Source organism: Pogona vitticeps, chromosome 6, assembly GCF_051106095.1.
Source record: "Pogona vitticeps strain Pit_001003342236 chromosome 6, PviZW2.1, whole genome shotgun sequence".
In the NCBI taxonomy this organism is placed as follows: domain Eukaryota; kingdom Metazoa; phylum Chordata; class Lepidosauria; order Squamata; family Agamidae; genus Pogona; species Pogona vitticeps.
Window position 1 is genome coordinate 15788555 of NC_135788.1, and position 16226 is coordinate 15804780.

Consider the following 16226-nt stretch of genomic DNA (forward strand, 5'->3'; position numbering starts at 1 on the left):
GTAAAGAAATCCCAGCAGACCTCCTTCTACAATCTAGTATCTGATCCTTTATAACCTTCAAAATGACACCACCTTTCATTTATGCAGCACATTTCATCCCACAGGGCTTTAGATTTAATTTATGCAATCGCCGTGGGAGTTGTGCAAAATGGTTTGAGGACATTAAATGGCTGAGTGTAGACACCTGAATCACTTTGCTTTTTGTTACAAAAGAGTAAGATGAACTTGGGAGGTGTTCTTTAGCTGCAGATATTCTTTTTATTGAGCTGTTTCCATTACATTCCGGGAAATTAGACACTTATATATTATCCTGCTCCGGTTGGGCTAAGTCGAGACCACACATTTCATGAGGTGGAAGAACATGTTTCAAAATGTGTTTGCCCCAGGGACTAAAGCAGCAACAGGCACATGTTTCAGTTTTTTGTTTTGTTCATTTCAGAAGCAATTCTGTGGTACTTCTGGAGTACAAGGATGAACTGACAGAAAAATAAAGGAACCAATTACTTTTTACACTGCAAGTTTAATAGTAAGTAATTACTTACTTCCCTTCTAGAACTATAAAAGCAACTAATTAACCTTGAACAATATATTTCCTGTCTCTGCTTTGCAAATATTTAGCAACAATGCATCAACAGATCCCAAAGGGATCACTTTGCTCTGCTCTTGTAGGCTTGAGAGCTGACCAGCCGGCAGTGGCACACAGGTATATGGCAATATAGTTATTGGAATGCTTCATTGTCTGTATAATTCTATTTAGCATTTTCAATAAGGTGTGTAAACATTTCTCAACCCATGGCACACTGAACAGCTGTCCTTGTGAGTGGGGTAAAGCAAATTATTACTTACATATACAGCCAACTGTTATTCATGTCTTAATCTTCACATCTTGTATATACTACTAGAGGAGGGAGTTTTGCCGTCATTCAAAAGGTTCCAAGCTCAGGACTGTGTCTTCCTGCAAACAGTAAGTCATATTATAATACGGCTTCAGTTGGCTGCTTTTGCCTACTGTTAATTTCCATTTTGGTTTATATACAGATTACTTTGTGCTTCTGTTTCAAGTCTGCACAGAAACCATTTGCTCTGTCTGAAAAGCAAAATACGGGCAATTTGCTGGGCAAGCCCTTTTTCTAGACCAGTGGCTCCCAACGTTGGTTAGCTCAAGTATTCTTAGCCTGCAATTCCCAGAATTAGTGTCCTTCACCACCAGCTGTGCTGTTTCTGAGAATTGCGGTCTAAGACCTGGATTACCCAAGGTTGGGAACCACAGGTCTAGAGACAGTTGGAAATAAGCCATCAGTTTTACATCCCTTGAAGTGCAACATGGTCACACCATATCTCCAGCTGCTCTCTAACCATGATTTTCCCCATCTTGGAACCTAAGTAACTCCAGCTTCTTTGGTTCTATCATCTGGCCAGGGAGAATGCTTAATTTTTCCCATCCTTCTTTCAGCATTGCTGTTTTTAAGTTTTGTAATGCCTGGCCTCATGAAGAGTTCTGAAACCTAAAATATCTCCTAAAACCATACCTGTATTTTGGTAGCCCAGGAAATAGGGTATGTTACTCAACTCTGCTCCTAAATAAAGGGTTTACATCTGAAATGCATAGGGCTTCAATAGATTATTTTAGTAAACTGCTCCTTAGTATGGATTTAGGCCACCTATTCTTTAGCTTTTCCAGGAAGATGAAACTAGATTTCATATTACTAAACATTAAGGCATTTTAATTTCAGCCAATACATCTGCTTTGCATACTATTAACATATAATGCTTCCTCTGCTCCTTTTCTCTGTACCTGACCAGATAAATCTTATCTCACTCTTGAAGCCAAACCTCTTGCTGCTCAGCATCCAGTAAGTCAGTAAATAGCTGCTTGAAGTAAATATTAATTTAATAACCACAGAAGCTAGAGTTACTTAAGTTGTAAAATGGGGAATTCAAGCTTAGAGCGCAGCTTGTGATGTGGTGTTATAATTTGCATTTCAAGGTATGTAAAATCAATTGCCTGTTTCCAACTCTCTAGAGCAGTGGGTCCCAACGCTTTTGACACCAGGGACCGGTTTAATTGAAGACCATTCTCCTAAGCAACCGGGGGAGGGGATAGGGTGTGTGTGTGCAGCAGTGCATGTGTGTGTGCAGGAGGTGGACAGGGGTGCATGCATGCAGGAGGCGAGCAGGGGTGCGTGTGTCCATGCAGGAGTATGTCTGTGAGGGTTGGGTGGGAGTACATGCACACATTCCTTTGGCCCTAAAAAAAATCTATCCTAGACCGTTCTGTGGCTTGGGGATTGGGGATGCCTGATCTGGAGAAACAACTTGCAAACATACAGAAAACTGTCAATCCCTTGTTATTTTGGAGCAAACAGAGAGCACACTGTAGTAGAAATCATTGCACAGACCCAATTTGTACCAGGGACAGGATAACAGATCGGAGTTCCATAACATCTGTCAAAATAAAAATGACAAGGGCAAGTTGTGTAATTAACAGAATGCCTAAAATCCTGTGGTTATGTATACTAAGTCGTAACTAGAGAAAGCCCCTTGAATCAGTAAGTATTTAAGGAGTCATTTCCTCTGTAACTTTCATTGATTCACTGGGGCCTATTCTAATTGTGATTTACTACACGCAATGCCAGGATTTCAGCCAACATGCAACATGGCCCTATTTTGAGAAATGGAAGGCTTATGACTAAAGTGTCAAGCAGGTGTCTGGGGAGAAACACATTTTTTTCCACTTGAGTTTGCAGCTGAGCTCAATTTACATCACTGGTGAAGCAGCAGCACAAATAAACAGCTGCAAAATAAAGTTTGTCAAGAAATGAAACATGTATTTTGTATCAGGCAAAAACAAAAGAAAAATAAAAAATGAAGAAGACAAAAATGTTGTGGCACCTTTAAGAGTAGTAGCTATATTTTAATGTGAGCTTTCATGAACCAGTCCACTTCCTCAGGCACAAAAGTAAGACTGCATGACGAATATTTATACATGCCCCGAAATCAGAGATTGTATTTGAGTGCAAGTTGCTGAATTGACAATGACCTTTAAAAGTCCTGCTGATATTTTTCCCCCTCTCAGGAAGCATTGTTCTGTAAACAATGAATGATTGGTGGCTAAATTAATCCTAGGCTATAGATAACGAGCAGGAACAGTGTGGTAATGAGGATCTTTAATCACCAATGGGTCGTGTGAGGTGGCACTGGTAGATAGTAAGGAAATATAGCTGGGAATTTCAGCAGATGCAAGAGAATATTTTACATTTTATAATGATCTAAGAAAACTTGGCTTGTACTGAGTCCATTGAGATGGTTTTTTTTTAATGTGCATATATTTTATCCCAGCTGTCCGTCTCTGGATTCTTGTCATGTATTTTTCCTTCTCCAGAATGACAACTTTCAGGTCTAGTGCAGAGTGTCCAGGTAAGTTAAAATGATTTGAAGCATTTTATGTATTTTATAGGTTCCTTTGTCTGTATTTAGGAAACTCATTCATGGGGAAATTTTGTTCATATTTGAGATCATCATGAACCGATTTTTTTCTTTGTCCTTTCTTGCAGATTATCTTTCTGTATCATTTATTGGCAGTGCCTTTTGCAAGCCACAGCTGTTGCTTTTGGTGGATTCTGTGCCTCTTTTCTTCCGTACTTTACTGGCAATCATGAGCAGTTAAGATGTTAATGCTGTTATTGGAGGTATGATGAGATTAATGGAGCAGGCACAGTTCAAGCCTTTAATTTAATTGCTTTAACTGTCTGAAAGCTCCTGCACTCATTTTGCCATCCATTTTCTTAATTCCACATACAAAACATTAAATGAGATTTTAAGTTCTCCCAGTGGTGTTGCCCAAAATTGTAGGACACAAAAGGAACATCAGGATAAGGTTAAGAAGCAGAACAACCCAAATCGCTCTCATGTACGCATCATCCAGAATTTGTCTAGCCAGCCAGTCTAGCATTGAAACATATGGGAGCAAGGTAAGGATAGCAACATTACATACTGGTCAAAATCCTTTTACTTGACATAGTAAATTACACTAGAGTAGGCCCATTGAATCAACAGAATTTAATGAGCCAGTTCCCCGGCATGTTCTATTGATTCAAGTGGGCCTACTCTGTGATTTACTGTGCTATTGTAAGTTGTGTTTAGAGTAGGCCCATTTGAATCAACAAAACTTTTATAGAGTACTGTAGTTAACTACCAAAATCCCCACTGATTTCTGCATTGCACTGACTTCAGCTACTAAGGCAACTAGACAGAAAGTGACATATGTGTCTGAAAAGCATCCCTGTGAGATCATGGCAGTCACAAAAGTCCTATTATTTGGCTGGCATTGGCCCTCCAGAAGTAGCTCAAGAGGTGTTAGCAAATAATGAGCGAAAAAAGGTAATGCAACACTGAACCCATCTACCTCATGGACACCAACCCCTTAGACAGCAGCTAAAATCGAGGAAAAGTTTCCTGCGCACATCTCAAACTCTAAATAGTAAACCAGAAGCGGATAAGCCAATCCTATGGAGAACAAAAACAACACATTTTGCTGAATGGATAAATGCCAAAGAGTGTCTCCCACCAGAGCAAGACTCCAGCTGGACGATCTGGAAGTCACTTCATAGATTTTAAATCAAAGTAGGAAGATCCAAGAATAATCAAGTGAAATGAAAGTATTTGGATACAGGTCCAATTTTGTGTCACTGTGGAGAAGTTCAGTCAATGCAACACTTATGTGCATGCAATTCTAGTCCCACCATGTGTACAAAAGAAGATCTAGCAAATGGCTGAGATAGCACTATTGAAGTAGCCTGCTTCTGGTAAAATACAGTATAGTCTAATGATCTTAACATTTAATTTGTCTCTGACTTTACCTGTTTTTCATATATGTCCATAATTTTAAATTGTCCAGTGCTCAGATATGATGAAAAAAATAAAGGGGAATCTTGTCAACGTAGTGCCTTCTAGATAGCTTGGACTACCATTACCTTCATCCCAAATCAGAATGGCCATTGGGTATACTGGTTTTGGAGTGATAAGAATGGTAGTCTAAGACAGCTGTATTAGGTTGTGAATTTAGTCTTGAGCAAGAATTTATTTATTTATTAGGTTTCTTTATTTATTAGATTTATAGGATGTTTAAAGGGACGTGGTGGCACTGCGGGTTAAACCGCAGAAGCCCCTGTGCTGCAGGGTCAGAAGACCAGCAGTCGTAAGATTGAATCCACGCAACGGAGTGAGCTCCTGTTGCTTGTCCCAGCTCCTGCCAACCTGGCAGTTCGAAAGCATGCAAATGCGAGTAGATAAATAGGTACTACCTTGGTGGGAAGGTAACGGCGTTCCATGTCTAGTCGCACTGGCCACAGAAACTGTCTATGGACAAATGCTGACTCTATGGCTTGGATACGGGAATGAGCACTGCACCCTAGAGTCAGCCATGACTGGACAAAATGTCAAGGAAAACCTTTACCTTTACCTAAGGATGTTTAAGTTCAGGCATGTTTCATTCTTTTAAAAACTGCACCACTCAAGAGGATGACAAAAATAGATTAATGAAAGCCAGATGTACATTATTAGCAGTTCAGAGCCAATTGTATCCACTCCCAAATAACATTGAGAACAGTCAGATCATATTATATAATATACTGTAACTAAAAACATAGTCCTTGTGTGTACGTACAGACGTGCCAGGAATGTCGGATTGTAACTCTTCCTGCTGCATCATACACTGCTCCCAGTTCAGCAAGGAGAGCACCTGCAGTAGACTGAGGAGGTCATCCGTTCTTTGGTACATGTACTAAGGCTCTTTCCACATCCCTTTTACTTCCCATTCACCTACTGCATGCTCCCCTTTGCTAGGTGGCATGTTTAATTCATGGATGTCATTGTACCTAGGCACATACAATATAACTTGGGAGAATCCTCGAGCAGTCTCGTATTTTAGCTTAAAAGGTTGGTTTTAATTCTTAGCTTGTTTCTCCCCTCAAGTTTATATTTTCTGCCCCTCAGGTAAAGCTTTAGCAAGGCTAAGAAATCTGTAACTTAGTGGAACTGATACTTTTATACGGACAGCATTCTGAACATATTGGCCTAATTTTTGATTTTAATATGTCACTTTATTTGAAAAACAGCAATGTTTAAGTTTCTCCCACATATGTAGGAAGTAAAATCCAAAATTCAGTTCTCATGTAATTTTTTCCAAAGATTGGTTAGTCTGAAATGTGGTGCTGGAGGAGAACTTTGCAGATATCCTGGACTCCCAGAAAGACAGACAAAAAGGTTTTAGATCAAATTGATCTTGATGCATGTCTTGAGGCAAACATTTTGAAACCGAGGCTCTCCTACTTTGGGCACATTATGAGAAGGCAGGATTCTCTGGAAAATACAATGATGCTGGGAAAAATGGAAGACAGCAGTAAAAGAGGAAGACCAAATACGAGATGGATCGAATCTCTAAAGGAAGCCACAGGCTTGGGTTTACAAGAGCTGAGCAGAGATGTTGAGGACAGGACATTTCGGAGATCACTCACTCATAGGGTCACCATAGGTCAAAGGCAACTTGACTGCACATGGCAACAACAACTAGACATTGTTTTGTTGTTTAGTCATTCAGTTGTGTCCAACTCTTCATGACCCCATGGACCAGAGCACGCCAGGCCTTCCTGTCTTCCACTGCCTCCTGGAGTGGAGCTACTTGTCCTTGTCCTCCACTCTTCCTCATAGCATGTTGGACGCCTTCTGACCTGAGGGGCTCATCTTCCAGCATCATATCTTTTGGACTTTTGTTTCTGTTCATGGAGTTTTCTTGGCAAAGATACTGGAATGGCTTGCCAGTTCCTGCTCCAGGTGGATCGCGTTTAGTCAGGACTCTCCACTATGACCTGTCCGTCTTGGGTGTCCCTGCACGGCCTAGCCCATAGCTTCTTTGAATTACTCAAGCCCCTTTGCCATGACAAGGCAGCAATCTGTGAAGGGGACAACTAGACATAGGGACAAAAAAAGAAATATCTGTGAAATATTGCTGATTTGTGGGATATTAATCCCTTCGTATTCATCAGGTCCAGAGACTGCAACAAATATGAAGGGATGAATCATTACCCATTTTGTTCGTCCCTTCATGCAGGCTGGCTGCAGAAAAGAAATGGGGGTTTCCTTCCTACAGCCAGCCTGCTTGTCAGTGTTCCACCAAGCAGGCTGTCTGCAGAAAGGCAACCCCCAGTTTTGTTGGGCAGCCAGCCTACTTGTCAATGTCCTGCCTGTAAGCTGATGGTTGGGTCATTGACAAGCAAGCTAGCTGTGGGAAGGCAAACTCCAGGTTCAGTTCCTGCACTCAGCCTGCTTGTCAATATCCAGAGCATTAGCTGATTGTCAGGTCATTGACAAGCAGGCTGGCTGCCAGAACTGAAACCGGGGTTTGCCTTTTCACAGCCAGACTGCTTGTCAATGTCCCGCTGATCAGCTAGCTGTTCAGTGGAACGTTGTGTTTTAAGGATGAATTGTGGAATATTCGTCAATGTGTTGCTAAAAGTTGGTGCTTTGTCACTTTGTCCATTCGTTAACTTTGGCTGATCACAAATCCTGCTGAAGCACAATTTTTTTCGATTCATCCCCATCTCTAACAACAACGTATGTTGTATATGTGTGTAATCTGATTCACCATTGAATTTGAAACTCCTCAGTGGCTGGTTTTGGTTCCAGACCAAAACCACTGTGTATGTTTCTAATCCTCTTTCATTTCCTATGTCATACATTACTATTAATTTTGCTCATCAAAAAGGGTGAAGAGACAGTATACAAATATAATGTACCTATAGACAGTCGGATATGATATGACATGACATATGTTAAATGTGATTTCATCCTTAAACACTCCCAGAAGTATAAGGAGCAGCCACAATACATGAGGAAATAGACAGTTGCTTCATCCAGATGTCACAAGAAACAGCAACCAAAATCATCTTAGCAATTGGAGCATAACTGCTCTGAATGTAAAGCACTTTGCAGCTGCTCCAGCAACCTTTAGCTCACAGTTACTCAAGATGGTGGATCATCCTGTTAAAAACAACATGGCTTATGCATGTGCCAGGGTGGGGTAATGAACATCTACTTGTGCAGTTTCACAGGTAGGAAGAGAACTACATTCAATAAGGTGTAGTGGATGAAGAAATTTTGGCCTATGATTAGAGATGCCTTTTCATATTCGAATATGAATATCCCTACACATGTGGTGTTAACGAAGGTCCAGCCCCAAGGGGCTGGATGGTTCACTCAACAATCCGCCATGGATGTGGACAGCACGATTCTACCAATATATCCGCAGTGCGCAATCCGCTTGCCATTTCTGGCAGAAGGTGGGAGGACAAACCTCACTGCAAGGTCGAAGAGTGGCAAGCGGAGCCATTCGGAGAATCGTGCCGTCCATGTCCATGGTGGATCGGTGAGTGGACCGTCCGGCCCCATGGGGATGGATCCTTGTTAACACCACTTGTGCAGGAATATTTGTATACGAATACCCCCATCTCTACCTATGATACATCATTATAAGTATGAGTCTAAGGATAGTGTTATTCTCCTTTCCTCATTCTTCTTTGGTGTGGCCACAAGTAACAGATCTGAAGCTTTATCTTCTGTTTTTAAGTAACCACAATTGAAATTTATCTGTGAATCCAGCCACATTGTGGCTTGTCTTAACCGTGATGTATCAAGTTGGCATATTTGCATACCACAGTTAAAATTAACTACAATTTAGTATTTGGATTCACAGAACACTGATGTGTTATTAATAGGAAGCAAAAGTCACAGCAAAGGGAGGGGCAGAGGGAGTGGTTCTCAAATTTGGGTCTCCAGAGGTTCTTAGACTGCAACTCCCAGAAATCCTGGCCAGCAGAGCAAGTGGTAAAAGTTCTGGGAATTACCGTCTGAGAACATCTGGGGACTCCAGTTTGAGAACCACTGCATGGTTGTTGTGGGTTTTTCGGGCTCTTTGGCCGTGTTCTGAAGGTTGTTCTTCATAACGTTTTGCCAGTCTCTGTGGCCGGCATCTTCAGAGGACAGCACTTTGTGCTCTGGTGTAGTTTGCTTGGAAGTGGAGTATATATGGCTGTGAGATAGGCTTTTGTCCTATTCAGGAGATGGGTGATAAGTGTGTCTATTGTGGGTGTATTGTTGTGATAAGGAGAAGAGATTATCTGTCACTGTGGTTGATGGGTGTCATTAGCTGGTCTTTTATGTAGTGATCCCTGGTCCTTGTGGCTGGGTAGAGGTCGCTGACCTTTTGCATGCCGTATTTTTCAGAGCTGGCAGCCAAGTTTTGTTGAGTTTCAAACTTTCCTCTTTTCTGTTGAAGTTCTGCTGGTGCTTGTGGATTTCAATGGCTTCCCTGTGCAGTCTGATGTAATGATTGCTGGTGTTGTCCAGTATTTCAGTATTCTGAAATAGAATTTCATGTCCGGCTTGTTTTAGGGCATGTTCAGCTACTGCAGATTTTTCTGCAGATACTCCACTCCCAAGCAAACTACACCAGAGCGCAGAGTGCTGTCCTCTGAAGATGCCGGCCACAGAGACTGGCGAAACATTAGGAAGAACAACCTTCAGAACACGGCCAAAGAGCCCGAAAAACCCACAACAACCATTAGATCCCGGCCATGAAAGCCTTCGTGAAAACATTGAACCACTGCATGACTAACCATTTTGTGCATCACTTCATTCTCATGAACCAGACCATTATCTATACAGAACAACTAACAATGGTTTAATACATCCAAAGCTGTTAGGCAATATTTGTATTATAGTAATCATTGTGTGCTGTCAAATCAATTCCAACTTATGGAAACCCTTTTTAAGGGTCTTTTGGGTAGAGAACAGAGGTAGGATTATGATTCTCTTCTTCTGGGGTGCCCTGGGACTGTACAGCTTGCCCAAGGCCACACAGGCTGGTATTAAGATAGATAAAATAGTGATCACTATTTTAATTTCTCCAGAACTCTGGGTTGGGTTGAAAGCAAGCAAAGAATGGACTGAGGGGAAAAAAACTGTCACAATGACTTCTATCCGATACTGGTTTGAAGTCTGTCTTTTGGTATCATGGCTTCAAAATTTTTCAGTTCCTTCCTCCCCAACATTGACTTCACTTTATGATACATCCTGGTCAAGAGCTAGCCTACAGAATACAAAATATTGTTCACTCACTTGTAATGTTGTGGTTAGTATTAATATGTTCCACCAATATATTATGTACCAGAACAGTAACCAATAGGAGACGGTTATTCTCTTTTTGCTCTGCTTGTGGATTTGTGTAGTTCTGACTGACCAATCTGGAAACAGGATAGTGATGTAGATGAATCCCTGATCCGATTCAGTAGGCCCTTTAAAACTGATTTTCATATAGGACATCTGTCAGTGAACTACAAGCACTACAACTTTTCAAGAATAACATGTGTGGTGGTAAGCTATGGCTGGCTAGCTCATTGGGTTGATTGTGGTTGGGAATTTAATTCCCCCATGTGCCTCATGGCAGAAGAGCCAGCCTGTGTAGCCTTGGGCAAACTGTGCAATCCCAGGGCACCCCCAGAAGAAGGGAACGGTAAACCTTTCTGAGTATGCTAGAAAGCCTGACAAACGTTGCCATACGTCAGAATCAGCCCAATGACATGTAACTGTTGTTAAACTATGACAGCTAAATTAATTACTTAAAATCCCCAAAGTATTTTTTACAATTTACCTTTGTCACATAAAGGACGGCAACAATAAGCCTAGGGTTGCTCAAGTCCACCAGATCAACGCACTGTAATTCAAGCATTTGGAACAGAAGAGACATTTGATCAATAGCTAATTTTCAGTGGAAGTGGAACAGCATTTTAAAGGATCCAATGGTATTTCTGAGCCAGTGTGATGTATTGGATAGTGTCACACTGGGATTTGGGGACCTGGGTTCAAATCCTTGCTTAGAAATGGGAACTCAGTGGAGGAAGCAAGAGTATATGGCTCCCTAAACATCTTGAATACTTCAGAAATCCTATTAGGGCCACCATAAAATCATGTGTGACTTGACAACACATATCAACAGTCATAGTATATCTCCTTGCATTTCGAAGAGTTTGTAAATAAAACAGAAATGGAATGTTAGCAGTTGAAGTCATTTTTACATAATGCTTTGTCTGAGAACATTAATCCCTGAAAAATGCCAACCACAAGATCCATGGTTCTTCTATAACCTTAGAATAAGTGGTAAGGGAAACAATAGCAGGCTTGTTATCTTTGATGGGTGGAGTTTTGGCCGGAAAGAAATACAAATCCCTGTAAATAACCTAGGATAAGTCATTCTGGTTCTGAGATGTTGTGGAGTCCCTTGTTTTTGTGGGCAATAGCAATTGGTTCATGTTAAAATTACTGAGATAATCCTGAATGCAGAAACAGCAACGTTATCAAGATTGAAACCAAGCTTAAAACAATTTTAAAATATGTTTCAAACATTTAAAAGTCTGTACATCAATAAACAAAACATTCCTGAGACACACTTGTTTCTTAAAAATCTGCATGAAAAGGAAGGTCTTTGCCTGATCACAGAAAGATAAGAGGGAGGAGGCCAACTTGGCTTCTTGAGGCCGTGTATTTCAAAGCCTGGGAGTAGCCACTGAGAAGGCCCTCACGCCCATCCTCTCCAAATGAGCTTGGAAGGTGGTGGAATCAAGAGAAGGGCCTCCCTAGAAGATCGTAAAAGCTGTGTAGGCTCATATAGGGTGATATAGTCCTTCAAATAGCCTGGACCCAAGCCGTATAGGGCTTTACAGATAATAACCAGCACTTTGAATTAGGCCTGGAAAGAGACTGACGCAGAGCGAAGCTGTTGTAATAAAGAATATGCTCCCTGTAATCAGCATCAATCAGCAGTCTGGCTGCAGCATTTTGAACCAGATGTTAGTTTCTGAACACTCTTCAAAGACAATTCCACAGAGACCATGTTGCAGCAATCCAAATGGGAGATAACTAAGGCCAGATTGGACATCTCAAGAAATGGACACAACTAGTGCACTAGCATGCAACTGTACTTCTGGCCACCATTAAAACCTATGTGTCTAAGCTCAAGGTTGAGTCCAGGAGCACACCCAAGCTGTGAATCTGACTTTTCAGGAGAAGTGAAATCCCATCCAGTACAGGCTGAATCCCTGTTCCCTGATTTGACTTTTGACTGGCCAGGAGCACTGTCTTGTCTGAATCAAGTTTCAGTTTGTCAGCCCTCATCCAGTCCATTACTGACAACAGACACTGGAATCAGATGGGGAGGAGACAGAGCATTGGGTGTCATTTGCATACTGATGACATCAAACCCTAAACCTCTGGACAACCTTTCTCAATGGATTTATGTAGATGCTGACATGGGGACAGGACTGAGCGCCAAAGAACGCCAAGACCAATGGCCAGAATGTCAAACAGGATTCCCCCAGAGAGCTCAGCCACCCAGGAAGGATTGGAACTACTGTCAAACAATACCTCCAGAAAGGCACCTCAGAAAGATACACTATTTGATGATATCAAATGCCACTGAGAGGTCCGTCACAACCAACAGGGACACACACTCCCCTTCTCCACTTCCCGGAGTAGGTCATCCATCGAGGTGACCAAAGCCGTCTCTTGTTCCATAACTAGGCCTGAAGCCAGATTGAAATGGATCTGGATCACCCGCTTCATCCAGGAATCTCAGGAGCCTTGACACCACCCCATGCTCTAAAACCTTGTCCAAAAATGGGGATTGGCTAATAATCATCTAATACAGTGAGATTCAAGGAGGGCTTTTTTTAAATCAAAGGTCTTATTGCTGCCTCTTTTGGGCATTCTGCTACCATGCTTGGTTACAAAGAGGCGTTCACCACCCCTCTGGCTGGTTTGACAAACCAGGAAGGGCAAGGGTTCAACACACCTGCGGTGGCTTTAACCTCCCAAAAGATCCTGTCCATATCATCAGGATGCACCACCTAAAATGTATCCATTATAATGGGACAAGCAGGATCCAAAATTACATCAACAGGACCTCTGGATCTGAGAAAATTTATCTCCAAAGTGCTGTGAGAAATCTTTCCAATGGGTTGTTTGTTGAGTGGTCAGTGTCCTTCTCTGGTGGCCATGATGTGTGTGAAAAGAATTGTTTTATACAGCCTTCAGTGGGATGCCGAAGAACTAAGTCTTAAGTTAGTTTATTAGAGCAGAGAATGTGAGTAGGAGGGAATTTAATAAAAAAGAGAGAGGAGGAGGTGACGAGAAAGGAATGTTAGTATTTGGAGTTGAGATTTGTGGATGAATTACATGAAGGATGAGGGAGAGCATATTTCAGATTTCTGCTGTCAGGGGTATTTTGTTCCTCAAAACAGGAGCGGTCTTCACATGCCCTCCGCAAACTTCCTGCTTCTGTTTGTTAGCATAAGCAACAGCAGAAAGACTTAGGCACCTGGTAGGAGGGGAATGACCTTTTAGCTGTGTATATGGCAACACCCAACAGTGGAGGGGGAACTGACGAAGAGCGCTCAACAAAAATAAAAAGTAAAATGAACTAATCAGGGAACTGTTCCCTGAGGCCAATTTTTGCATATATGTCTCTTCTGGCACCAGCCTTACGCAACAATTACTTTCCTTTGAAGAATTATTCATTCTGAAAGCTGCAAGTTCAGACCAATTTTACGGGCTCACCACACTCCTGCTGAAGGCCATGATCGCATCATGAGTGTACGGTGCATCTTATAGTACATCTTACAGTTCCGTAGGCAATTCTGGCAGGGCCCCGCTCCCAGCGAGGTTACAGTACTAAAAAGGGGGAGGGAAACAAAAGGAGAACGAAATGAAGTGCCTTATATCAGGGAGAGCAGTATTATCTACGCTGATCTGACTTGCAATCACTTTCCCAGATTCTGGGTAAGAGTCTTTTCCAGCTGTGCGTGGAGATGGTATGAACTGAACCCAGGCCTTTTTGCACCAAAATATGTCAGCTGTCAACAGGTTACACCAAAAGGGAGGGAGAGACAAAATGCAATAACAAACCCTGATGAACATTAAAGTGCAGAAGAAGAGGAATAATTCCAAGGGAGATGGCACAGAAGAGGAAGTATGTACTGCTCAAATTATTGCTGGAGTGAACTGCAGCTACTTGAGAGGGAACAGAGGCGCAGTGAGATCCTATCGGCTTGAACGGACTATGATAGCTTAAACAACTCCTGAAACACAAGATATAGAAAAAAATTAAGAGGAAATGCTACAGACACTGAGACAAAGTTTATCACTACAGTGAAAACAAGCTGAAATTAGGCATAATTTTAATGACTGATTTCTAGAGAAAAATATTGCAATTTATACCTACAGTAGTGCCAAAAAAAGCAAACCACTCTGCACACATATGGACATCCAGAAAATATTTCATCAGATGCAAAACATAAATTTGTTTTGTTTGTAAGGTGCCAACTGGATCCTTTATTGTTTCCACTGCAACTGAGTGTGCAGTCAGAGGGGCATTTAGCGTGTGGTTCGTTCCGTTGTTGGGACAAGCTGGTTCCCTTCTTTTTCCAGTGATCACATGATGTAATCAGTGGAGTGAACCAATTCATCTCAGAGCACTCCTACCTATGCCTTTCTGGGTCCCCTCTTAGGGGCTTCTAATTTTTGATGTGGGTAGGATTGCTCTATTTTGGTTGATTTCCAATGCATGTGATCACTGGAAACAAACCAAAGCCAGCTTGGGGCTCTGAAGACTTCTTCCACTGTCAACTTGCCATATCACTAAGGTAAGAGTGAGTGATACCTTTTATTGGGCCACTAAAAAAGTAAAACAAAATGCAAGCTTACACTTGCTAAGCACCACCACTTCATGGATAGTGCAGGGGAACATGAGATTTTAAAAAAATGTACAATTGCATGGGCAGCTCGTGGGCCGGGACGGGGGTGGCGGTCCAGACCTGCCCCGGTCAGGAGCCGAACTAACAGCTCCCTCGGGATCCCTAACGCAGCGCCTCTGCCTCGGTGTGGCTTCTCTGTCGCGGCTCGTAGGGCGCACGAAGGGAGGCAGAGAAGCAGCGTTTCCCAGAATTAGAGGTTACGTTGCAACCCGCCTACCCCCGCTTCAGACAACCTCCTTTCTTCCCGCCTTCCTCGCCCCCTCCTCCTTTTAACCCTTGCTCCGCCTTTCCGTCCGCCCCCCCCTCGACACGTGACGGGGCCTTCTGACGCCAGGCGGGCAGGCAGGGCAGGGCGGCGAGCGCGAGTGGCCCGGCGCTGACACGGGCTCGGCGTGGAGCTTGGCGAGGGCGGGGTTTCGGGACTGGGTCGCGGCGGCCAGGCAGGGAGGCAGGCGGGGCAGGCGGAGAGGCTGGGAAGGGAGGCGGGGCGGGCGGAGAAGGAAGCCGCGGGAGCCCGTCGAAGAACCGCCGCCTTGGGTGCCGGAGGAGCGCCGCGCCACCACCCGGACGCCCCCGCTTCGGGTGAGGGGGGCCGGGCGAGCGGGCGGGGCGGTCTTTCCCTTCCCGGGCCGGGGGGGGGGAGGAGAGGGAAGGAAAGGCTTTTCCCCCGGGCTTCCTTTCTTTGCTGCCCGGGGGGGGGGCGGAGGAGAGCGCTGTGAGCCTCAAAGGCATTCCTCCCCCCCTCCTCTTCCAGCCCCATCTGCTTGCCAGAAGGTGGAAGGACAGACGGTGGACCCGCTTCCTCTTAGCCTTCCCCCTGTCTCCATAAGCCTTCGTGTCTCCCCCCTGAGCGCAACTCTCCCACTCCCCCCTTTCCCAATTCCCCAGAATTAGAGGTTACTCGTTTCTAGCAGCCACAGGTGGAGGATGGCAAGGGGTGGGCGTGGGAGTGGCGTTGGGAGTGGTGGAGGAAATCCTTCCTTTTAGCAACACTTTTAATCGCCTTGCAGGGAAGTGTGGTAGGTGAATTGATAAGGTCTTTAATTAATGCGCCTGGTGTAGTAGACACACGATGTTCTCTGGATCGGCGGGTGTCTTAAGGCTTTGCTGTCTGCCTGGGTTGATAGTGGCGCGAAGGTGAGGATCCGTCAGGTGCCTTTCCGCAACGCTTCCTGGGTGAGGATCAAACAACTCAACAACGGTTGAGGAAGAGCATTTGTGTACACGTGTTTGCATTCCTGTGGGGAGAGTCAGTATGGTATTAAACCAGCCTTGGGAAGGTAGTTTTACAAAGTCTTGCCTGATTCCATGAGTTTTGTGGATATTCTGTGTAGGCTTCCTTTCCATTTCTGGAGTGATCTGGTA

General features: G+C 43.5%; 1 protein-coding gene and 1 long non-coding RNA gene across 31 annotated transcripts in view; one reads left to right on the top strand and one right to left on the bottom strand.

The window, feature by feature from the left end:
• Positions 1-349: 349 nt before the first annotated feature.
• On the bottom strand, positions 350-13777 carry LOC140707974 (uncharacterized). The gene is made up of 3 exons (XR_013537755.1): positions 13666-13777; positions 847-955; positions 350-476 (listed from the first exon to the last, which is right to left on the bottom strand). It is a non-coding gene; the product is annotated as an uncharacterized LOC140707974 (long non-coding RNA).
• A 1526-nt stretch (positions 13778-15303) lies between these two features.
• ARHGAP12 (Rho GTPase activating protein 12) overlaps positions 15304-16226 on the top strand; it is a 65582-nt gene continuing 64659 nt past the window's right edge. For 13 of the 30 annotated variants that reach the window (XM_073002960.2, XM_073002970.2, XM_073002971.2 and 10 more), the window contains exon 1: positions 15304-15443. The gene's annotated coding sequence lies outside the window, so the exon portion shown is untranslated. Of the gene's footprint in view, positions 15444-15557; positions 16038-16226 lie in introns of those variants that run through there. The other 17 variants (XM_073002962.2, XM_078378551.1, XM_078378552.1 and 14 more) reach the window with 11 other exon arrangements.